Raw genomic sequence first — 24,346 nt, 5'->3', positions numbered from 1 at the left:
TGGAACTTCCCTTCCCTTCCCTTCCCTTCCCTTCCCTTCCCTTCCCTTCCCTTCCCTTCCCTTCCCTTCCCTTCCCTTCCCTTCCCTTCCCTTCCCTTCCCTTCCCTTCCCTTCCCTTCCCTTCCCTTCCCTTCCCTTCCCTTCCCTTCCCTTCCCTTCCCTTCCCTTCCCTTCCCTTCCCTTCCCTTCCCTTCCCTTCCCTTCCCTTCCCTTCCCTTTCTTTCCTTTTCTTTCTTTTCTATTATCTTCTCATAAAGTTTTAGGCTCTGCGTTTCATGGCATTCTGATCCTTTTGCCAACTAGCTGTTCCTTGGATGAATAAGCTACACTTAGAATTTGTGGGCTCTTTTTTCCCCTTCTGTATTGTGTATGTTTCTAATGAGAACCATATTTGCTTTTCAGAGCTATGTCACAGTGAGTCTTTAAACAAGGGAAATCTGAGTATGACATAACCTGTGTAGTTCTTTTTCTGTGCCTCCTACACAGCTTTGTTTGAACCTGATACAGTAGTACAGATGTCCCCCATTTCCATTTTAAAAGCCAACAGAAATGATCAAGCAATACTACTAGACTGTTTCTTGCTATCTGTATACAGGGAACATTCAGTGTTGATCCCAGCTGCATGAAGAAGAAGGAGCACACTTAATGGGACACATTTTCAGTCCATAGGAAATGAACTGTAGAGAATGGATGATGCTTCCTACATCAAGGGACATTTGGTGATATTCTGGGCACTCTAAAAACTCAATCCACACTGGGAGTTTTTTGGCTTTAAAGACAAAGTAAAATAGTTTCAGAGCTTACATACCCTGAGGCATTGCTTCAGCAGCAATTTTCATTTGTGCACTAAGTTGTAGTATCCCATTTGAGATATAAATCTTTGTGGATATTAGATAAAGGGTAGTAGATCTGACAGCCTGCTTACTGTAATTCAGGTTATCACATACTGACTAAGCTGAAATTTTCCACGGAGGACGGGGTTCATTGTCAAATAATAGTCAGTGGGATCAGGTACTTATCTTTTAGAAACTGGCTTTGTTCCAACAAGTTTTGGAGGAAGGCTGATTTATACTTGCTGGGATCTAACCCAGGCTCTTCCCTATCTGCCAGGGAAAGGAGGAGGGCAGAGCAGCCCTGTGAAGTGGCACAGGAGAACTGCTTCAGAGAGTCTAAACCACCCACACTGCAGACATTGTCATTATATAACTAAATTGCAAAGCTGTCCCTTTTTTCACTGACTTGATCAATTCCACTGTACTACAGATTTCCTTGGAAACACCAACATTTATTTCCAGCTTCTTACATAATGGAACATGTTGTTTGGCATATAGATTTAGAAAATAAATACGAAAAATCTGAAATCAGAAATGAAATAAGGTGGCTTGAGTAGTGCAGGAGAGGAAGGAAGCACATTTACAACATTTTTTTTTTTTTTTTTTGCTGTGAACACTTAGATTTAGAAGAGAAGAAATGGCAGCACTCTCTTTAATTTGAAGAAAAAGTGAGATCGTTTGATGAGTACAGTCTAATCCTCAGTGAATGTTCATCAGCTTCGTAAAACCAAGTTCCAAAGCCTCATGGCCATCCTTCAAGTAGCAATACTTTCAGTAAGTTTCCACTAAGGATATTACTCTGGTGCCATGGAGAGTGCCTTAGACTTTGCTACAAAACTGCAATGCATCAGTGCAGATCTTCAAATGAACGATGAGAGGTAGAAGGGAAAGCTGAAAGTTGGAAGTCATTTTGTTACTTAAGGAAAAATTTGACCCAGATGGTCCCTTAAAAGTCACTGAGAGATGACTTTCTAAAGACACTCTAAAGAACTCATTTCTCTATTTTTGCCAGGAATTAACAAATCATTTCCAGTAATTAATATTTTTGAGAATAGTAATGGCCTTTTTTTCCTGCACCCAAATTTAAATAACAAACAAACAAACAACAAGGCAAAACAACAACAAAAACAACCCTATAACAGTTTGTATCAGCAGGTTTTCAATAAGTTCATTTATTCATTTCATTAAGTTAGGTTGTGTATCAGCTAAGATTCTGATGTCAGGACACAGGTCTGACATAGTTCTACAATCAGCCTTTCTTGAGATGATTGTCACAATTTGGTCTGACTAGTAAATTCCTGTTAGACTTTTCACACTGCTTTTATTCCTGGATCATTTGGATTATCAGCATTCTTTACCTTAAAATTCTTGAATATTCAACAGGACATCAGACTCTTACAGATTATCTCTACATCTGAGAAACAGAAAGGTCACTAGACTGATTTAATGTTTTACCTCTAAGTTTTCCTTCCCACGAAATACTTATTACTATTTGACTCAAATGACAACTCATGCCTCATTATCCTCTGTTCCAATATTTTATTATTATTAGGTTCACTTCTTTCATTATTACTATTAACATCTTGTTATCAATATTAGTTTAGCCTTAAGGGTCTGTGGATAGGTAATCCACAAATCTTAACAATTTTTTATGTCAACAATTCATAGCTTTCAAATGCTAACACAAAACAGAATACATAACACACACAGAAATACGATGTAAACCAAAACCAAATCACTACTCACATTTTTAAATACTCCCCCATATTCAAAGTGGATGTCCAAGGGGGAGCAGGAAGCTTTATGCAGATGAACACCTAGTTTCTGTTATTTTCCTGAAACACAAAAGTAGAAGTGAAGTCTTGGCCTTAATAAGGCTATTGGCTGCTGAACCACTGGATTTAAGTGGTTAGGATTCAAAGCCACTTTACTTTTTTTTTTTTTTTTTTTTTTAACTTTGCAACCATTCTTTAGCTTATCCATCTGAGCTGTTTGGTGTAGATTCAAGCTCCATACATAGAATCAAAATGATATTTGTGTGTTACTGAATAAATCCCATGTGCTCCTACTCTGAATGACAAAATCCAGGCTTCTACAACAGTTAGCTTTGAAAGGGATGGAAGGTACATTTTCATAACACAGTTTTCTTCAATTAAAACAGCTAAGAGAAACATACTGGAGAAAAAAAAAATAAAAAAGGATTAATCTTTAGCTGTCAGGTTGGAGTCAGCTCAAAACCTTCAAACCAGCTGTACTGAGAAAGAGAGAAAGAGAGCTTTCCAGGCTGGAATCTCTCAAGGGATCCAGAGGTGATGCAGGCTTTTTCTTTTTCGTGTCTCCCTATTTTTTTATTTGCCCTGCAGTCTCACAAAGCAGGAACACATGAAGTTAAAAGGAATAAGCTTGTCTAACATCTAATAGGAGAAGAATCTGTCACTGCCAGTGATGTGAATGGGAATACAAAAGCTGTAGGCATGTATATTCCTTCTGCAGCAAAAGCACAACAAGGCAAAAGGTTAGCCTAAGATCTGCCCTCGGTTGCTTTCGAAGCTCTGCGTAATTGTTAGTCACGATGCACTGTGGGCAGAACAATTAGTTGTATCTATATTAGATCTAAGCTGTAATTATTTGTTACATTAATCATGACTAGGGTAAGAATTTAATTAGTCACGAACATTACGTGATTTTTTTTTTTCTTTTTCAATTTTATTTTGAAGGGGGGAAATGTCCAGTTTTCTTATTAAACACATCTTAATATAGCGAGTCCTGGATATCTGCAAGCCAGCGTCATGCCCAGGCTCTTTCCACCTGCTGAATATGCAGGATTTCCATCCCAACAGCAGAGCCTAGCACTGACTTGGATTTACAGAGCCAGGTATCAGAGCCAAGGCTGGATTCCGACAAACCGGATTGGAAGGGTGTGGGAACGAATTTCGGAGTTATTGCAAAAATGTCTCATCGCTTGGAGTTCATTGAAGTGTATTAAGTGGGGAGAGGTGCCTCCCTCGACCGCGTTTGCTCCCCTGCAGGTAAAGTGGCTCCCAAACAGTACAATTTATGTCCCTCTTCGTGTCCAGTGTGGAAAAGGCAGATGGCGTTTTGTTCCTATTTCCCTGCCCTAGCAACATTTATCGCAGGGCACAACTGCTGCGAGACCTTTCCCAGCGCTGGGGTTCCCCTGTTGCCGTGCGTGGCAGTATTTTGGCTCCCTCGCTCCTCCGAGCAGCTGCGGGTTCAGGGGAAAGCAGCGAGCGCCGGCGGAGCAGCTGGGAGCGCTTCCCGCTCGCCGGAGCGCAGGGCCGCCGGCACCGAGCGCGGGTTTCTCGGGCCGCGCCGGCCCCTCTGAGCGCTGCCGCTGCTCCTCGGCTCCTGATGGTTCGTCAGCCATCTGCGGCGACATGCTGTGCGAGCACAGGCGGGCTGCCATCGCCCCTTTCCCGAGGAGCTAAGGAGGAAGGACGCGATTGTCCCTGGATCCAGGCAGGGTATGTTGCAGCCTCCAAATAGGCAGCAACCGTCAGTGTCTTGCCTCCTGAACATTGCTGGGTGTTTTGCAGGGTTAGCAGCAGAGGAAAGAAGTGATTTAACTTTGGAAAAAGGAAAGCAAGATGTATTTTCAGGTGTTTTAAAAGAGGTGGGACTTTTGGGGTTGTTTGTTTGTTTGTTTGTTTTGTTTTGTTTTGTTTTGTTTTGTCTTCCTAATGCAAGAGATAGACTTGTGAAGGAGCTATTTTGGAAAGGAGAGGGGGAAAACAAGGCTGGACAAATGTGCTGGTTGAAGGAGAAGCCATTTTGACTTAAAAAGAGAAATGACAGACATTTTCTGTTCCTGGGACAGCTTGTGCCACGTCCTGTGTTTCACCTGCCTGCATGTCATGCCCAAGTCTGTGCTGTATGTGAGCATCCCTGCAACAGTGTCAGCAGGGCTCAGAGCTGCTGCCCGAGTTAGATTCCTCTTTTCAAGAATGGTACCTACATTACAAAACGCATTGATTTTGATCTATAGAAACAGTCCCACCACAGGGGTTGAGACTATTTGTGTAAGTGCTCTCTCTGACATGACAGAACTTGCCTGAAGCTGCAGAGTAATTTTCAGGCATCTGCTCCTTAGAGAAGGGCCTTCTTCTCCCACAGACCACATTTCAGCATTTGGGAGTTCCTTCATTATTGTTTCTAAGGTGAGTTCATGTATTATAGACCAGGCAACAATTTGCCAAACAGATTTCATGGTCTCATGCCAAGCCAGAAATAGAGTAATACACATGTAATAGTTGATTCCTCTTTGTAGTGGTTTGAAAGCAAAACAAATGAGAGGCTCCAAGTCAGAGATACAATTTAATAGGAAGAAAGGAAAGAAAGTAAAATAAGATAGATGCAATAATACAAAAGACCACTGTCAGAGTCCGAATACTACTTGAGCAGAGTGGTGGAAGCAGTCTAGATGAGGTGGTCTTTTTGAAGCAGTGATCTTGTAGCAAGGTCTGGTAGCTCTGTTCCTCTGGGAATTCAGTGGGTAAGGGCCCCCTGTACTGTTTCAAACCTCAGATTATAATTAGGTGAAAATGCTTCGTTCTTCTTCCTGGGCGGAGCATCTCACAATGGGATGATGAGTCATGCAGAGGGTCCTTGATGGCCCATTAAACAGAGATAGCTCCTGAAGGGAGTTATCTATGAGTCATGGGCAAGGCATTTGATGGGCCATTAGAAGAAGATAGTGGCCCAGAGGGAGGGGGTCTGGGAAAACACTGCCCCACCTGGATTCAACAGTTCATGAAGATGGTGATAGAATACTTTGTGCACATCCTGTATTACAACCCAGGACACTCTTTATGTGTCTAAGGTCTTGTCTTTCTCTTGCCAATTAAGTCTTCAAATAAAAACTGCGACAATTCTGCAAATGAGATTTTAGCATTAAAACATGTTTTGTTATTTAAATGGTTATGTAACACTGACCATACCTTTAAACTTTAGAAATTTATCTCCTTGTGAAGTATTTAATTTTTGTGAGTTTTGTTATTGTTGTTGTTGCTGTTGTTTTTCCACAGTCTGTAAGAACAAAACAGTAGGCTAGTTTGGGATCACTTTGTTATTTTTTACCTTCATATGTGGATGGCTGGAGCATTTCTGAGTTAAAGCTAAATTTTCAGGACAAAACTAACTGTTCAATGCCTCTCTCCAGGTGTTGCAAGCAAAGTAAGACCTTTGTTATCTTAACATCTCCACCCCCAACATGAGAAATACAGACAGAGATGATGTTTCAAAAATCTAATCCATCTACCAAGAACATCTTTGTGAGTAAAAATTGCTTATTAGAGCCATTTTGAACTAATCTTGACATTACTGCATGCATGCAAGAATCACAAATTTATGAGAAAAGTGTCTTTCAGCTTTTTCTCCCAGTGCTGTTTGAAGACTGCGTAACCCATCCTGTCCTCATGAAGTGACATTTACAACAAAGGAGCAGGTATGTCATTTTCAAGTGACAACAATGTCTTGGTGCACTGACAGCTGGATGAGTATTTTTTCTGTTTATTTATTTAATTACATATTTGTTCTAGTGGAAAATAAGAGTAAAGTGATGAAAAGTCATGAGTTCTTCTCTACATTTCAGTCAGGCCAAAATAAATTCCAGTGACTCAAACAAAACTGTTGGTTGACAAATTTCCTACTTAGATATTTAATTCTAAAAGGTTGTAAACACCTCATTAGCACATTCTTACTGTGCAATTATTAAAACATTTTGCACTGTTTGCAAACAGTAATGATCAAAGGTTTAGCCACTGAAGGATGAAGCTGAGTCTACAGTAACGCACAAGTCTCTGAGAATTGCCACACTCATTGAACAGCACCATCCTTTGGCATTTCCTTCTTTTTTTTTTTTTTTTTTTTTTTTCCCCCTCTTAGACCTTCATTTGTTTCACCTCCTGGGTGCAAGGCACATTGCTGCCTTTTGCTGAGAGGTCACTGTTCCAATGACAATTTCTGTGCTGAAGATGAAGGACGTGAATGTTAGTCTACATAATACCACCATGCCATGAATCAAACCTATGACCTTTTAGTCTGAAAATTGAAACCTGGAAACTCTTTTGCTAAAGGATTAACATGTTCAGCAGTCAGTGACCTTACCAGCAGAGGAAGATATGGCATCAGTCAGCGCATCATTCTAATACATCATTTGTCTATTAGAAAAACTAATTCTGAGTATTCTATACTGTATAGAGGTTAGGCTTGCACAAGGGTAATGTATACCTGAGACTGTTTCTGACAAGGTATGTGGACAGTTCACCACAGGGAATGGTGTTTGACACAATTCCCAATCCAAGTGGAAATACATTAATACAGCATAAACAAAGGGGAGGATTAGATAATTAGATATCATTAAATACACATCATTATTTCTAGACATATAATCTAGGTGCTTGAGATCAGAAATCAAACCCTTCAGGTGCTATCAGAACAGCCAAAGAGGATTCTCATTGCATCAAGGTTTAAAACCCCTGTACTCCAGTGAGTCCAGGATCACAGTGGCTCACTGCCTTCTGAGTACTCATATTGCCATGGATTGGTATGCCTTGCCTTTGTGCACAGCTGGTGTTAGGGCTTATAAACCATTGCTTGTCATTTCCACCTCCCATTGCACCTGTTTGGAACATGACATACACCCTTTCCAGCTTGATGGGGTGCTGTCCTTAACACAATTCCATTCCCCTAGAATTCTGTTGTTGCAGTTCTGCAAATGGAGCTGAGGATTCCTTTTCTTTCATCCTCCTGGTATTGTAATTTACATTTATTGCAACATTGGCCTTAAGATTGTCATGTTTATATTATATCTCCTTATTTATAGTGGATTGCCAACACGTGTCCCTGAATGCAATTTTTTTTGGTTGCATTCAGGATATTTCTCAAATATGTCAGATATTAGGGATAACATCATTGCTGTTTCAGACACTAAAACAAAATCATCAGACAATTGTTCAGTAATCAGACTCTTAACAAAAACGAAAAATGAAAGTTCCACTATTTTAAGCTAGTTTTCCATAAACAGTCTTTGTGAAAAATACTCCTAATTTAAAGGAAACTAAGGTATTGCCTCACCCCACCAACAGGGCAAGTGGCTCTTTTTGGACCAAACATAGAAATGAGCTTCCCTAAGTACCTTGCACCTTAAAGCTGACATTATAGCAGAAAAGCATATACAGCACCTTGTCAGCATGGTATAACTGGGCTTGGCCAAGTTGTCATTTCTGACAGGTTGGTGTAATGAACAAGAGAGCGCTGAGATGGTCAAAAAGTTTTTTTTTAACTTGTTGTTGATGTGGGTTTTTTTACCCGAATCAGCAGGGTAGAGCTGCTGGGGTTGATAAGACCATATATATGTGTCTCATTATGAGCTCTACATTATCAAGTTGTTGTCACCCATGCTATCACACTTAGCCACATTTATATTTGGGATTCATTTTGTGCAATTTCTTTACATTCCTAACCTGGGAACCACAGAAAATATGATTCTGTGGAGCAGCAGACATTAGCTAGCAGGACTGTCCATGCATTTTAAACCTACATGCACTTGTAAAATCACTAATAATGAGAGGTGCTAATTGCATTAGAGTTTTTCATTTGCATTTGTACTTTCTAAAAAAAAAAACAAAAACCCAAAAAAAAACCCAACAACAACAACAACAAAAAAACCCCAAACTTAAAACAGGTAGTTACATTAAAAAAGCATTGAAAAGAGAAAACAGAGAAAAAATAGGATTTGGAGACAATAAATGAGAAAAAAGAAAGGAAGACTTTTATTACAATTCTAATGATTTTGATATTTATGTTCGAGTCCTGTAAGGAAAGCAACACACCACATTAGAGAGGGAAAATCCTTGGGAAAAAAGGTGGGTTTTTTCTCTATTGGTTTTACTGTATTATTTTTACATATGACCCTTTACTTCTCTGTGCCTTAGTCTCGAGCATGTCAAGTAAGAATAGTGTTTCCAGTCTCCTTTGTAAAATGTTTTAAGGTGTACAGATGAGAAGCACTTTATAAGACTTGGGGATTAGAAAAAGCGCAACAATAAAAGAGATGAAAGGGATCAGAGGTTAGAATTTAAAACAATAATAATAATAATAATAATAATAATAATAATAATAATAATCACACTGGTGCAGAATTAAGATTATCAAAAATCCTTTTGAGCTGCAGCTTGAATAGCAGGAATGAGAAAGGTACAAGAACAACAGAAAAATAAAATCTTTTAGTCAATTGTCAATATCATCAGTACAAAAATACACATACATACTTTGTGATACCATTTGAATTATGTAAGGAAATTTGAAATAGGGCAAGAAATAGAAGCTATTCTTGTGCAGAGAAAGATCAGATAAGTAAATTAAACTGTATGTTGAATTCTGCTGTAAGCAGATATCCCTTAAGGCTACAGAAATAATGATTTGATTATCAAAGCTGTAGGATGTGTGGCTCATCTCCCTTTGTGTCACAAGGAGCCTTTCCATTTAATTTGTTGTTAAGCCAAATGTTTATGGGAGACTCATTTTGGATACTGATTAGTCACCTCTTAGGAGGGAACTCATTGCCTTCCTTCCACATGCTGGAGTTACATTCCAGCAAGGAGCTGCAAGGTCAAGCCATCAACCCCATATCTTCAATATACCTGGAATGAGTATATTCTGCCAGCATATTCAATAAAGCAATTACAATAGCATTAATGTGAATGACCAATGCATCAGATGCAATGTAGAGGCAGAAGATTAAATCACTTTAGCTTATTCCACCCCAAATTTTTTGAAGCTGTTTTATTCCACATGAGTGAAGATCAGCCAAACAGGCAGCCCATGGTGGAGGACTCTCTGGGTTACATGGAAGAGAGAGGTTGCTAGGCAAGGTTATCTTGATCTTTTTTGCCTCCGCAGTTGAAGTCAATCACATTCATTTCCAGGGCATTACATCACTGATGCTGAGGTGCTTCATACCTCTGTTCTGGGGTGGAGTAGTTGAATAGAGACAAGCAGCTGCTCTCCTGTCCTGATGAAGATGATGGGAAAAAAACAATGGTCCCTGTTCTTACTCAAATGTTGAAAGAATGGAGAATGCATGGCAAGGCCAGAGCATTCGCTGGATGAGTATATTGTAGGGAATACAGCAGACCTTCCTAAGAGGGCTGCTTTTTAGAAACTTTTGGCAGCTGCTGTGCATCAGACGTCCTCTTTGCAGGTGAAGTGAAGTCTGCTGGATGTGAAGAGCAGCTGTCATGTAGAGAATAAAAAAGTATGAAGGATATGCTTATGACCAGCCAGATGCCTCTTGCCACAACACGTGAAATGTTGCAAAGAGATCTGGGCATATGGTACCATTGATTTGGGAATGTGGGTGGGCTCAGGACAGTCCTGCCAAAGTAGCAGGATAAAAACTGTGCAGGTGGGCTGTTTAGATGCAACATGATAGCCCAAGAGGTCTCAGTCTAAGACATTTGGTCTTAGGTGCTCTGTCATTTCCTTTCTTCATACTGATCTGTTGCCCACCTTGGTTCTCATGACAGGTGGCGAGGTACAGCCAGATCTCCACCATTTCCTGCTTTGAATCTGGTTTAACTGCAGATAGTTTCTATACCCCACAAAGCCCCACTGTATGTGCACTTTGCCCCACTGGGTTGGGAGAGAGAATCAGATGGGTAAAACTGAAAACTGGAGGATTGAGATAAAGACAGTTTAACAGGTAAAGCAAAAGTCATAGGCAAAGCAAAACAAGGAATTCCTCCACCAATTCCCAGTGGAAGGAAGGTGTTCAACCATTCCATCCCTAGGAGAGTGGGGCTCCATCACATGCAGTGGTGACTTGGGACCCAAATGATCTCCCTTTTTTCTTCTTCCCCCAGCTTTACGTGCTCAGCATGACACAGTATGGTCCAGAATATCTCTCTGGTCAGTCATGGTCAGCTGTTCCAGCTGTGCCTCTCCTGACTCCTTGTGCACACCCCCTGGCTGGTGAGGTGGCGTGAGGTGCAGAAAAGTCCTTGACTCTCTGCACACCCTGCTCAGCATGACGACAGCATCTCTCTTATCATCGCTGTCTCCAGCACTAGCCCAGAACACAGCCCCAAAGTACTATAAAAAAAGATAATTGACTCTACCCCAGACAAAAGCAGCAAAGGACTTCCCATTGCATGTTCAATTAGATTCCCACATTAACATTTTACATTGAATTCTATGTATCACATATTAAACTTCTGATATCTCTTTATAATTTTTTTTCCCAGTAAGGAGCATATTCAAAGCAAGAAAATGTTAGTCATTCATCACCAGTCCAAAAAAGAACAACTGTTTAGGATGACTAATCATCTCTTTCTCAAGGGTGTTAGACTGGAGAAAGCATTTGGTGATGGGTTTGTGGTGGTTTGGCAGGATCTGCAGAGACTCCAGAGCATCCTGCAGCTGTACTGGTAAGACTTAAAAATTACAAGATTCACGCTACACTAAATTTCAAAAGTAGCTCAGCTTGATGTCTGAATAATTTCTGTAAGAAATGAACACCAGAGGAAAATCTGACTTGGGTGTCCTATATATCTTTATTTGAAGAGTTCTGGAGGAAGGGTATTGCCAGCACAGGCCATGTGGTCAGACTTCCACTGACACTCTGCCAGAAATTGAACAGATCTGATCATAAACGTGATCATTTTCAATGCTGGCTAAAGTACCGCTGTCAGTCCAATCTACCAACTTCTTAGGGTCCCATGGACAATTGTGGGATTTATAGGGAAGAAGGGAGATCAAGACTGTCCTAGATTTCCTAGCCTGTATATTTTTCCTCCTTCTTCCTTTTTTTTTCTTCCATTCTTTCTTCACTCCGGATCACCCGATTCTGTTTAAAGAGTCACAACATTAATTTTTGACCATTAAAACCTCACAAATAGCATTGCAAGAAATGCACAGGAAGAGAGAATACAAACTGGTACAGATTTGAGCAGATAAAATGTTGCACCATTGGGAAGAAGCTACAGCAGTTTGATGTTTTCTGCTGAGTGTCCTGATCACCTCCTCTGCACAGCTGTGTTGTGATTACCTCAGGATGAGCATCCTGTTCGCCACAGTGGGGCCATTTGGCTGAGTAGCTGTCACTGCCTTCCCTACTCCTGCATTTGAGGCGGGGTCTGGCAAGTGTCAGTGCACAAAGTGGCAGCAAAGAGATGTTTCTCCCGACTCTAACTTGGGCAGATAGCTGAGTTCACAACTTGCCCCAGAGTAATTTGAAACATAAAGCTCCCCCATCCCACCGTCTCCCAACTTGGTACATCATTGCGGTTGCTAATTTAAGCAGGACGTGAGTTCTTTCAAAGAGTGAACCTGACCCTTCACCTCCCCAGGACTACCCATGGCTGTTGCAAAGCAATTGTGCCCGTCAATAGAGAACAGAGAGCAGTAAAAGTAATGAGAAAGGTAATAAGAGTTAAAACAAAGGTAGATGGACCTCAAATGAAAACAGGAAGATTTAGGATACCTGGAGAAGACAAGTCAGCATTATGTAGAGACGAATTAATACTTTGGGATTAAACTGTGTGTGAAGGGTAGGGGCACAGTGCACTAAAAATAGGAACAGGGTAATTTAGAAGCTAATCAAGCTCTGTCACAGACAAAATTAATAAGTAAAAAAAAGTTTTAACAAGACATTAGCCATCCGAAGAACATGGAAGGCCTGTGGAGGAGGATATTGTATCAGAAGGTGTTATTAACACTGCTATTATTAGATTGGGTATGATTAACTGGACTTGGTCAGAAAGAAGCAAGGTGAAGTTTAGAAGTGCAGTGGTGGATCACCCAGAATGTCATTACAAAGGTGAAAATTGTAAAAGGAAGCAGGAAGTAGAGGAAATAGTTTTGGAAAATGATAGATGAAAAGACAGTGAAGTGTTCTGAACTTTTCTGTATGGCATAAAGGTACAGTGAGTGAGAACAAGAAAGTGAGGGCAGTTGTTTTCTGTCCATGTTTCAAGTGTCATGATTAACATTTTCAGAGACGAGACTTCATAGAGGACTTTTAGAGGCTCATTATAGGTTTCCCTGTCTGTGTTCTTTTTTTCCTGCATTGATTTGCAATTTGGACTTCGTAAGAACTGAGAGACAGTTGGTTGTAAATTAGTGATACTTCCAAGAAATCAGTGGAAACAAACTGATTTCCACCATTCTTGTGATTCAACATTCTTTTTGGAAGCAGAGTGAAAAAATATGAGTTTCATAAAGGTGAATTTTTGAAGGACAGGTCTGGCTGTAATCACCAGGCGAAGAAGCAATTTGCTGAGCGTCAAAAGAGATGTGGGTACAATAAGAAAAATATCACTGGCTCCAGGCATTGATTTCAAAGCATCTATTACTGAGCACCCCCAGAGGCAAGGTCCTGGTCTTGATGGACACCTCTTTTTTTTTTTTTTTTTCCCAATTAAACATCAATATCTATTTGCTTAGAAATACATCGATTTCTCTGAGTTTTATTGTAGAACTTTCTAGTTTTGCTTAAATTTTGGACAAAAGGAAATGTGGATCAAACAATACTTTTTTTCTGAGGCTTCTCTGCTGTTGCTTCTCATCAGCAAGTATACATATTACCAGACATTCCAAATGACTCTTTCTCTTTACCTGGTTTCCTCTTGATCTGTTACCAGTTCTCTTTGCCATTAACCTAACCTCTTAAAAGCAAAATCTTACAAAGTCAATAGGTAGGGGTTTTTTTGTGCACTTTAGTTAGACATAATAGACCCTTAATTAATCAGAAGGATTGAGTATTAACTCAGGTTGATATTATTCACAAAGAGCAGCATTTTACCTGAAAAACAGATTTTTCAGCACTCTGTCACTGCCACTTTTCATTCCCACCCCTTCAGACAGATTCTTTAGCCTGTGGTGCCAATCAGGAGTGATTTCCCTGGACTAAGTGGCATTACATGGGGGGAGTAAACCTGGCTGTGAGCTCTGACTCTGTATGCCTGCATTTTTTAGGCTTTAACCATGCACTAATCATCAGGGCATCCAGTCACCATTATTCCTGCAGAGGCAATTTGACAGGTGACACTGTGACAGTAACACTGCTGCTGGCCGCCAGCTAAGTCCCTGGCTCTGGAGCTGCGCGACCAGTGGAAAACTCAGCAGATCCCTTCTTCCCTGCCTGCATGTGCTCACCACATTTCAACTGTGCAAAGGCCTCCTTCTCTCCCTGCAAATCACATTATGCTCTCTGTGTTCTGATGGAAAGCAGGAGTGAACCTGTAGAGCCCTGAAACACATAATACGCATGGCTGCTGTTTTACTCTTGTAACATCTTGTATGCACTGAAATGTACAGCTGTTTACACTTGTAGCTCTGTCAAGTAAACAAGTGGTGATTTCTTATGATAGAGGGGAAATTGGCACAGGGCTGCTATTCACTCACCTACAGCCTGGCAACTCCTGGTGGTGGAAATCATTCTTTAGGCACCAAACTGGCATCAGGCTTGCTGTAAAGCTGGCTTCTCTGGGGTGGAGGGGAGGCAAGAGGAAATCTGTTGGCTGCATCTGCACCTCCAGGAAAGGCAGCAGCTGAGTGTCTGATGGGCTCTGTCTCCTGCTGCAGCCACCCACGTAAGTGGCTCACAAATAGCCTGTGCAGTGGCTGTGACAGGGTGTGCTGGCATGAAAATACATACCAGGCATTTTCAGGTAGCTCCTCACCAAGAGCTTTAGGGCTTGTAACCTAAAGAACTGGAAAATCTGCAAGAGAAAAGCTTGGAAAAAGAAAAAAGCCTTTATCCCCTAAAGATGATGCTATGTAAATTTTAGGTCAGTAAAGATGACTATAAATAATAAAATAATAAATATTTACACTGTCTTTTCAGAAATTAACCAGACAGAGCATCCAATGAAGTTGAAAGCTGCAACTTTGCAACAATCAAAAAGAAACTGTGTAGGGATTACTTACTTACAATTACTTATAATTAGGTATTGCTTTGCAACAGAAGGGTAGTGTGTACCAGGAGTTATCAGGAGTTCTCAGATAATCTGAACAAACTCGTGGTGATTAAGTCCTTAAAATATTAAGAAGAATTAAGAAATAGAATCACCTCACAGGTGATTGGACATGGGGACAGGGACACTTTTCACCAGGTTGCTTTGAGCCCCATCCAGCCTGGCCTTGAGCATCTCCAGAGATGGGGCAACCACAACTTCTGTGGGCAACCTGTGCCAGTGCCTCACCACTCTCACAGTAAAGAACTCTTTCCCTAATATCTAACTTACTAATATCTTACTCTCTTTCAGTCTGAAGCCAGTCCCCTTTGACCTGTCACTACATGCTTTTACAAAAAGTCCCTCTCTATCTTTCTTGTGGACTGCCTTTAGGTACTGGAACACTGCAATCAGATCACTCCTAAGCCTTCTCTTTTCCAGGCTGAAGAAACCAAATTATCTCAGAATAGAATAGAATAGAATAGAATAGAATAGAATAGAATAGAATAGAATAGAACGGAACAGAATGGAGCAGAACGGAACAGGTTGGAAAAGACCTTCTAAGGACATCAAGTTCCACTATAAACCTCACACTACTGAGTGCACCACGAAAACGTGTCCCTAAGTGCCACATCTGCATTTCTTTAGATGCATTTGGGGATGGTGACTTCATCAGTTCCTTACACAGCCTGTTCAAGGCCATCACAGCCTTTTAGTGAATATTTTTTTCCTAGTAGCTAATATAAACCTTCTCTTAGTACAGCTTGAGCCTATTTTCTCTCATCCTCTCCATTTGTTAGTTGGAAAAGAAACTGACTTCCACCTGGCTACAACCTCTTTTCAGGGAGTTGTAGAGAGTGAGAAGGTCCTCCCTAATCCTTCTTTTCTTCAAGCTAAACACCCCCAGATCTCTCAGAAACTCCTCACTGGAGTCCTTCCAAATCCTCACCAGCTCTGTATCCCTTCTCTGGGCACACTCCAGAACCTCAATGTCTTTCTTATCATGAGGGGCCCAGGGCTGACTTCAGGATTTGAGGTGGCCTCACCAGTTCCCAGTACAGGATGACAGTCACTGCCCTGGTCCTGCTGGCCACACCATTGCTGGCACAAGCCTGGTGCCATCAGCCTTCTTGGCCACTTGACCACACTCCAGCTCATGTTCATCCTCTGCCAACCAGCATACTGAGGTTCTTTCCCATCAGTAATCTTTAGCATTGTCTGTGGTTGTTAGTGACTCAAGTGCAAAACCTGACACTTCACCTGGTAAAGTCTAAGAGACATTTCTTTCTCAGCAGAGCTGATCTGCAAACTGTTGGGAGCTGGGAGAGTCTCCAGAGACGTGTGTGTTTTCCCTGTTCTTATATGTGTGTCATTTCTATATATGCTTGTCTTATTCCTATGCTCAGACACAGACATCTGCTTCTGGTCATAGCTGCAGACAGGACATGGGACTAAATGGTCCCTTGTTAGAGAAAAGTGTTTAAATCCCCTTCAGGTTTCCAGTATATTAAAAAATTAAATCTCTCTCTATGTAACATATCTTCTATCAAAGGAAAATTGTAGTCTGGTTTTAGAGACAGTAAATTGGTTTTTACTATCTTTTTCTGGCCTGCAGTTTTACCAAATGATCAAGCAAGAAGAATCACATTTATTCTTCATGGCAGCCTCTGTTTCAACTAAAAAGAAAAAAAAATAATTTCCAAGAGAGACCTGAAAATATCTTCCACAAAACAATTACACATTTTACCATCACAAACTGGGGGCCGACAGCTCAGCATGTCAAAGCTGACATGTAGAGATATAAAAAAACCCCAAAACAACAAAAAACCAAACAAACAAAACAACAGGAGGTATAATCACTGCTAAAGCTGTAGCACTGGAGGTAAGGGCATCTACAGGCTCCCTCTACCCATCTGATGTCTGGGCAACCTGCAATGCATACAAGGACTTTTTTTCCAGAATGGAGAATTACAGAGCATGTGAGTCCTGCCAGGGTGCAAGGCTTCTCTCCTGATAGCAGAGAAATAACCCACAATATCTCATTCATGACCTCTGCATGTATATCTGTGCTTTATTTATGACTTAATGTTCTTCTCATTACTTGTGATGCAGAAGAAAGCTTTGGAAATTTGCATTTGTGTGACTCAGGAAGAATGGAGAAAATTGCTTTTAAATAAAACCTACTGAGAGAAAAAAAAAATAAAATCACCATTTACTTTTCACCCAATATTCATGTTTTTAAAAGTCTTGAAGTATTGATCACAGTAGTTAGACATAATCAGAAAGCCTCCAACAGGGTCATAAGCACTGCTCTACCTGTATGGTTTTTTGTTCTCAACATTAGGAACATCTCCCTTGAGTTTTTCAGGAGGTGTGTTAATTAGATGATTAAAGCCAAAACCAGATCTATTGGAATTTGAAGAGATGGTGAATGCTATAATAAAACAAAAAAAAAACAAAAACCCTTGTATCTACATGGTTAAAAAAATCAGTAAAGTTTAAAGGAATAATGCAGAGAAAGAAAATAAGAAAAGGCTAATTGCTCCATCTTTTTGCAGAGTTATTTCCTGAGTCACTTTACAATCTTTATTCTTTTCTTTTTGTGTCTGCAGAATGACCCTTGGTCTCCTTTTTCACACATATGCAAAACCACAGCTACATGAACAACTCCGCTGCTTTCTCCCTTGATTCCTTTTCTTTCCTGCTTAAAATTGCCCTTTCTGGCCTTATTACACAAAGTGGCTAATGCACTCAGGTTGGATAGAGAAGATCTAGGTTCAACCCATATTTCTACCCCTAAATAACTGTATAATCTAGGCCACAATATTTAATGTGTTCCCCACTTATGTAATAGGATTGAGTATTCATTTGTTTATTCTAACTGTTTAAATTGTCAGCCCATCTGGTAGGTTAAATTCCTCTTCAAAGTCAGAGTTCAGATCCCTTTCTTAGTTTGGATCTATTGGCACTACAGTAGTTGGGAAAAAGAAAAAGAAAAAAAAAAAGAAAAGAAAAAAAAGAAAAAAAAAATAGAAGGAATAATACAAGTAAATTCAGTTCCACAGGGGGAAGTGGCAATATTTGCAGTTATATTAGGGATCTGTTTAAACACTTGGCTTGTCTCAGTAGTGCCCAACTCTGAGAAAAACCAGGGAGCTGCACAGAGATATTTTTGCTGCTCAAAGTGCACCTCCATTAATTGGCAGAATGAAGGACAGGCTGTTAACTTTCCTGCTGGTGCTCTGTGTACTGAAAAGATGAATCTTCTAAATAAGATATTGTTTCCTGTGGCTTAGTATCATTTACAGGCACCAACCCGTCCTCTTTCTTTTTGAAACTTGGGCACTTGTTCCTCTCTGATGGCCTGGAGGTGGTCTTTTCAACTCAAATTGGAACACCTAAATAAATGTGCTACCTTGAAAAGATCCTGAGTACTCAGCTGTCATGGTTTAACCCCAGCCAGTCCCCAGCCTCCCACAGCCTCTCACTCACTCCCACATCAGCAGCAGCTGGGAGAGAATCAGAAGGGTAAAAGTGAGAAAACTCTTGAGTTGGGATAAATACAGCTTAATAGGTAATGCAGGAGCTGTGCACACAAAGCAAAGCAAAATAATTACTAGGAATTCATTCCCTGCTTCAATTGGCAGGCAGGTGTTCAGCCATCTCCCCGAAAGCAGGGCCTCATCATGTGCTTACTGGTTCTAGGTGGTGGAATGGTTACTTGGGAAGACAAGAAACATCATTCCAAGTATTTCCCCTTCCTCTTTCTTCTCCCAACTCTATAGACTCAGCATGATGTCACATGGTCTGGAACATCCCTTTGGTTAGTTGGGTCACCTGTCCTGACTGTGTCTCCTCCCAGCCTCCCAAGCACCCCCATCCCCTCCCCAGCCTGGCAGTGTGAGTAGCAGAAAAGGCCTTGGCTCTGTGCAAGCCCTGATCAGCAACAATGAAAACATTTCTGTGTTATCTACTCTGTGTTCAGCACAAACCCAAAGCACAGCCCCACACCAGCCACGGTGAAGAAAATTCACTTCACACCAGCCATAACCAGCACACCAACCCCCGTTGCAGAAGATTAGACTGCTTTTTTAGCTTCTTTAAACACAGAGGCCAAACATTTAAACACCTTACTTGGAAGATTTTGGTTCACACTTCCCCTGTCTCTAGCTATGGCTTTGGATGTGTTCCAAGAAGTACAGGTCTATCCACAAGTAATCATTATTCCTCCTACTGAGAATAATACCTTTCATCATTCCGAACCAGATGTTAAATGTTGTCAGGATATGCCTTCAGCTATCTCATTTAGCTCCTGAAGCTTGAACTCATCCTGGTGTCCTATCTCCTCTCCTGTAGGAGCATGCGCGGATGGCAGGGAGAAGGAATTCTGCTGACCTGAGACATTCTAGAATATGTGGTTTTATTGCATGGGTCGTGGGTAAAAAGGGCCTTGCCTTCAGCCACCAGCCTCAGCTGACAGAAAAAGAGAGTGAGATGAAGAGTAAGGGGGTATGAGTTAAGAGAGAAAGGAGCCAGGTGGCAGGGGTCAGAGAGCAGGGGGAAGAGGCAAGAGAGCAGGGAATAGAGAGGTAGAAGTAAGAGCTAAAAGACGTAGAAGTAAGAGCTAGGAACAGAGAGGTTGAAGTAAGAGAGCAGGGAATAGAGCTAGGAAAAGAGAGCGAGGTCCTTCTTACAATGCATTATATCTCCTTTTGTGATGAATATTCTAATTTACAGTGACCAACCAATACAAGACACAAAATCTTATAGAATCTACATATAGTCTATAAGAACTACTACATTACCATACTATGTTATATTTTAAACTCTAAAAACTACTCTTTAGACTTTTCTGTTTTGCTGCATTGACCTTTGGTTCCTTAGCGAGCAGAAAGGTATTGTTCAATCAAAAGGGATTCTTCTTCAGCTGGCTAGGCTATTGTTTTCAGGTTATATAGTAACTCAGACTCAGTATCCTACAACTCAAAGTAAGCTTCCATTTCTATGATAGGTTTCATATTTTCAGAATCTTTTGCTAAACAATCATATTTATAAGGTTTCCCTGATTCATTTTCCCCAGCACTCTCCCTTAACTTCCCACCCTGATTACCTTAACTTTCCCAGCAATGTCCTTCCCTTCAGAAAAAAGCAGAAGGTCTAAGAACAGGCTTCTCCATCTGGAAAATATCAATTCTTCTCTCCTGAGAACTGTGTCACTGGTGTTGGAGTGAGGAATGAACAGATGTCTCGTGAAGTGCTTCCTTATCACCCAGAGTGTTCCAGCACAGAAGGACTTAACTGCCCCAGTGAAAAGCTGGGGGCAAATGTCCTGATTCATGTCACAGGTAGTGGGAATCCAGAGGCACATGGAGACAATGTGAATCAGAACACCTCTCTTGATTTCAAGTCAGAGAAGTGACACTGGTTTACAGTAGCAGAGGAGATTACATTTTAAGATAAAAGGTGAAAGCTTGATTCATTTGAAGCCAAAATCAGCTTTGCCATTGACTTTGTCTAGGCAGTTTTCAATTTTAGGAAGACTGACCTTTTCTTATTTAAGGCAAAAATTAAGCAGCCTTGGGGACAATTTTTAAAGAATTCTTACCCCCTTGTTTTTCCTGATGAGTGTCATATTTCAGGGCTTGCACTAACACAACAATAATAATAACTAAAATTCCCTATGTTTGTTTTATTTAGTGTCTTATATTTACTAGATATATTTTAGGCAAACAAGTGAACTCCATTCACGTTGCCCTGAAAAATGAAAACTCCAAGGACAAACCTATAGATAGAGATTAGAAGGAAAGAAAAAAAGAAAGATATATTGCTTTTAATTAAAGTACATATTCACTAGGCAAGAGTAGGCCTTTAGAAAACAGACTTTAGGAAACACAGAAGTGAGAGATCTGTGAACAGTACCAAATAACCTTATTGGGAGAGGAGGGGAGATAGTGAAGACAGATAAGGGGAAGAAGGTAGGAGCTTCTGATTGTGAAAGTGAATATTCCTAGGGGATGAAAATGAGACACATAAACCATTATGCAAATTTCAAACTGCTGTTTGACTGAATTGTGCTATGCTTTAAAGCAAACCATAACTGAAGGTTTGTCTTCACATACATCTCCTCTGGTTTATATTACATATTTAATGAGGGTGTGTCTGTGGGCCACTTTTCGAATTCCATTGCAGAAAATGGTAATTTTCCTCCACAGAGAGGTAAAAATAATTGTGCTGCAATGTTGGGTATTGGTTTTGGCTTTTCTTTTGTTTATCTTCAGTCAAAATTCACTAATAAGAAGTTCTGCCTCTCTCTGTGTCTGTGTCTTTAAAGGCCACCTTTTCCCTTCCCTTTCCTTCTTCCACACAACTTTTGACTGACTTATTATATGGTGTTATTTTTCACTTTGCTATTACTCAGCAGGTACTTAAGCCTTTCACTTATCTAGATGGCCTTTCTATTGTAGCAGAAGTAGCAACAAGAGAAATATATTTGCTTGTATTTACATATATGTACTTATTTTATATATGTAGTTATGTAGCTCACAATATACACATTTAATATCCTTGCTAGCTTCTGTTCCAGAGGAAAACTGGAGATTCCCTTTACAATTTTAAGTTTGGGAGAGTTTCTATACACCTGAAAAGGTGGGACTTTTTACTTGATGTTTAGGCCGGGGATCTACCTTGAGATTACAAGATTTGTAAGGCTTTGGTAGCAGCTGAGGGGAAAACACCTCATCTCCCTTATTTACATGTGACTGAACTTATGGAGAAGCTCATTTGTATACATCTGGATAATCTACGTCTGTAGTTAAAGCCACTCTGGGGAAAAAAACCAAACCAAAACAAACAAACAAACAAACAAACAAACCCAACCCAAACCAAACAAAAAACCCAATAAAACCCCAAACCAAACCAAAAAACAAACAACAACAGCAACAAAAATTCACAAACCCAAAAAATCTAACCTTGAAAGTAAAAAAATAAAAATAATACAGAAACAGGTGCATGGAAAAAAGTGTAGATACAAGCTGAAAGCAATGAGGTACTTGCTAGAGGATGAGGAGCCAGAAAATTACAAGCATTTAAGAGAAATGCTGATTATTTTAAATTCACTTGCACATCCCATAGTAATATGCCTCACTGTGGCAGACTCCTAGGTAGAGGGGAAAAAAAGCTTTGTGAGTTCAATAGCTGCTACCCACTGATCGTAAACAGGAGGAGGAACTCTGTGAACACAGTGCTGAAATATAGGGCAATTTCCTCTTTTTTAGAGTCTGTGAAGTCTGCTACATTAATGTTCAGGCATATATACAGTGCATATAACAGAATTATACAGATATTTTCTGCAGTTCTTTACTTGATTTTTTAAGTTCCTTCAGGGAAAAAAAAAATAAAAGGGCAAAAAGCCCTAATCTTTTCTTTCCTCCTCCCATGATACTTCCCACCTCTCATTAATATGTAGTACAACAGAATCTGTGACTGACATCTCTGTAATGCCCTTCAATGTCCTACACTGATTTTAAGCTGAATTTAACTTATATCAGGTATCTCGACTCAGTCTTGTGTGTTGCTTTTTAAGGAGAGGAAAGACAAATAAAACAGGTGTTTGAGGTAGAAAAGGAAATCAGTCCGTGTATGATTTAGTCTGTCTATGGGTTAGGCATTCTAGAATATGAAGTCTTTACCTCAGAGGTAGGATTAAGTCTGGAAATGAGAAAGGAGACATGGTCAGTTCCATGGGTCACACAGGGAAGACTGTGGAAAGCACACAGTGGCACTGCCACTGTCCCGTGGCTGTAGCTGAAGCAACCTTCAGAAATCAGTTTGATTTTCTAAGGAGCACATATGGGATTAGTCCTCCTGAATGACCCTGCCCGTCACCTAAGTCCGCCATCTGCCCATTGCCATAGTGAGGGAGTCCCTTTTCACCTCAGTCCTGGACACAAGTCCCTGTCCCAATGACATCACAAGATCCTGTTCTCCAGCTCTGTCTCCTGAATGGACTTCAGACCTCATCTCCTGGAGTCGTTCCTCTGATACATGCCATGAATTTTTTCCAGCTCCATCTCCTCTTCATCCTGGTGTGGATAAGCCCTGGGTCTGATTTGTTCTTTCATGGTTCCTTATCTCCCCTTCCTGTCTCAGGACCTCATAAGACATCTCTGTTGGTGAGGGCACTGGATCACCTTGGCTTGCCCTTATGGGGCATCCTGTGCCCCATGTCAGACAGTGAGGGGAGAAGTAAAGTGGCTGTGCTTGCCAAGTGTACTTAGAAGGGGCAATGTTCCATTTGTAATTAGAACAGGCCATGTCCTCTGCATACAAAATGTGATATGCTGGGCTTTTTTGCCTTAAAGCAAAAAGAAGCAAAGTTCCATTCTGTGTATAATCCTCTTACATTGTGGCATTGTGGCTAAAGCCTTTTATACTGCATTTTTTCTCATCTCACTTATGCTGTTTAAAGGAACCAAGTGTTCCAGGTTCATCTTCTAGATATTTTGGGGGAAAAAAGTAAAAAAGAGAAAAAAAAAAATCTCAACACAGTAATATTACCTTATTTCAGGCTTCCAGACAAGAAAGACAACATCAGAGGGGCTCATAAACAAAACATTGCCTTTGTCCCAGATAGGACACAATTTAGCTAAAGGTTTGCTTGGTTTTTTTTTTTTTTTTTTTTTTTTTTTTCTGTAGGTGCTGCTCCAGGATTAGATGATAATGACAAGGCTAGTGTTGATTTAAAATTGTGACATTTGGAAAAGAGTAGTCCATGGCATGTTTGTTAAAGGATGGGGACCAATTCTAACCTTACTGAGTACTGAACTTCTCTGTCAGATTTCCTTGGTAAGCCAAACAGTACCAAATTCCTTGTGCTTTATGTGATTATTGCTTAAATTAAAAATTAAAAATCTAAAAAAAAAAAAAATAAATTAAAAATAGGGTATTAGAGTAATGCAAAAAAGAGAATTAAAAGGCTGAGATTAAAAAACTTCAAATAAGTTGATTATTGTAACTACTAGAAATTTCTGATATCACTATTTGTAAACTTTTTCAGTGCGCCAGATCGATACAGAGAATGTATTTTAGGTCTGGATTTTTATAATGATGATCAATATTATTGGCAGCAATAGAATTAGAAAAAGAACTGAAACAACATAATTCTTTGTTCCTTTAATGACAGTCAAAGAAATGTTGAATCCTTTGCTGTTTTATTGTTTCTTTTCCTTACTGATGAAATTTAAGTGAAGGCTTACAGAAGGGTTTCTTCTGTTATCGGAGCTGCTTTGACTATGATTCCTCCTTCCTCTTTGCCAAGCCTGTGTTTGCAAAACAGAAAACCCGAATCCAAGTCCCTGCATCTGGTGTCAATTGAAATAAAACAAAGACAGGCTCATTTTAGCCACATAATTTAAGAAAGAAGACAGTATGATAACATTTAGAACAAGTCTCATACACACCAGCCAGCCATTATCCTTCAGAAGCAGGTGGCAGATGGCATGAAATCATCTTCGTCAGACCTCCAAAGCTTTGCTGCCA

The 24,346-nt window shown here is 40.3% G+C and overlaps 2 long non-coding RNA genes across 3 annotated transcripts in view; one reads left to right on the top strand and one right to left on the bottom strand.

Annotated features, from left to right (window-relative positions):
* Window positions 1–5,526: 5,526 nt before the first annotated feature.
* LOC136288792 (uncharacterized) overlaps window positions 5,527–24,346 on the bottom strand; it is a 28,790-nt gene continuing 9,970 nt past the window's right edge. Inside the window, exon 3 of the long non-coding RNA XR_010720587.1 lies at window positions 5,527–5,724. This is a non-coding gene — a long non-coding RNA (uncharacterized lncRNA). The remainder of the gene's footprint in view (window positions 5,725–24,346) is intronic.
* Window positions 6,040–23,783, top strand: LOC136288791 (uncharacterized). Of its 2 annotated transcripts, none has more exons than XR_010720586.1 (3): window positions 6,040–6,124; window positions 6,221–6,297; window positions 23,504–23,783. It is a non-coding gene; the product is annotated as an uncharacterized lncRNA (long non-coding RNA). The 2 variants fall into 2 exon arrangements; XR_010720585.1 differs by having other exon boundaries at window positions 6,211–6,297.

This window comes from Chamaea fasciata, unplaced genomic scaffold, assembly GCF_029207755.1.
Source record: "Chamaea fasciata isolate MVZ Bird 193981 ecotype frontalis unplaced genomic scaffold, bChaFas1.0.hap1 SCAF_4, whole genome shotgun sequence".
Lineage (NCBI taxonomy): Eukaryota > Metazoa > Chordata > Aves > Passeriformes > Sylviidae > Chamaea > Chamaea fasciata.
Note: the sequence above shows the minus strand (reverse complement) of the source record. Positions and strands in the feature narration are given on the sequence as shown.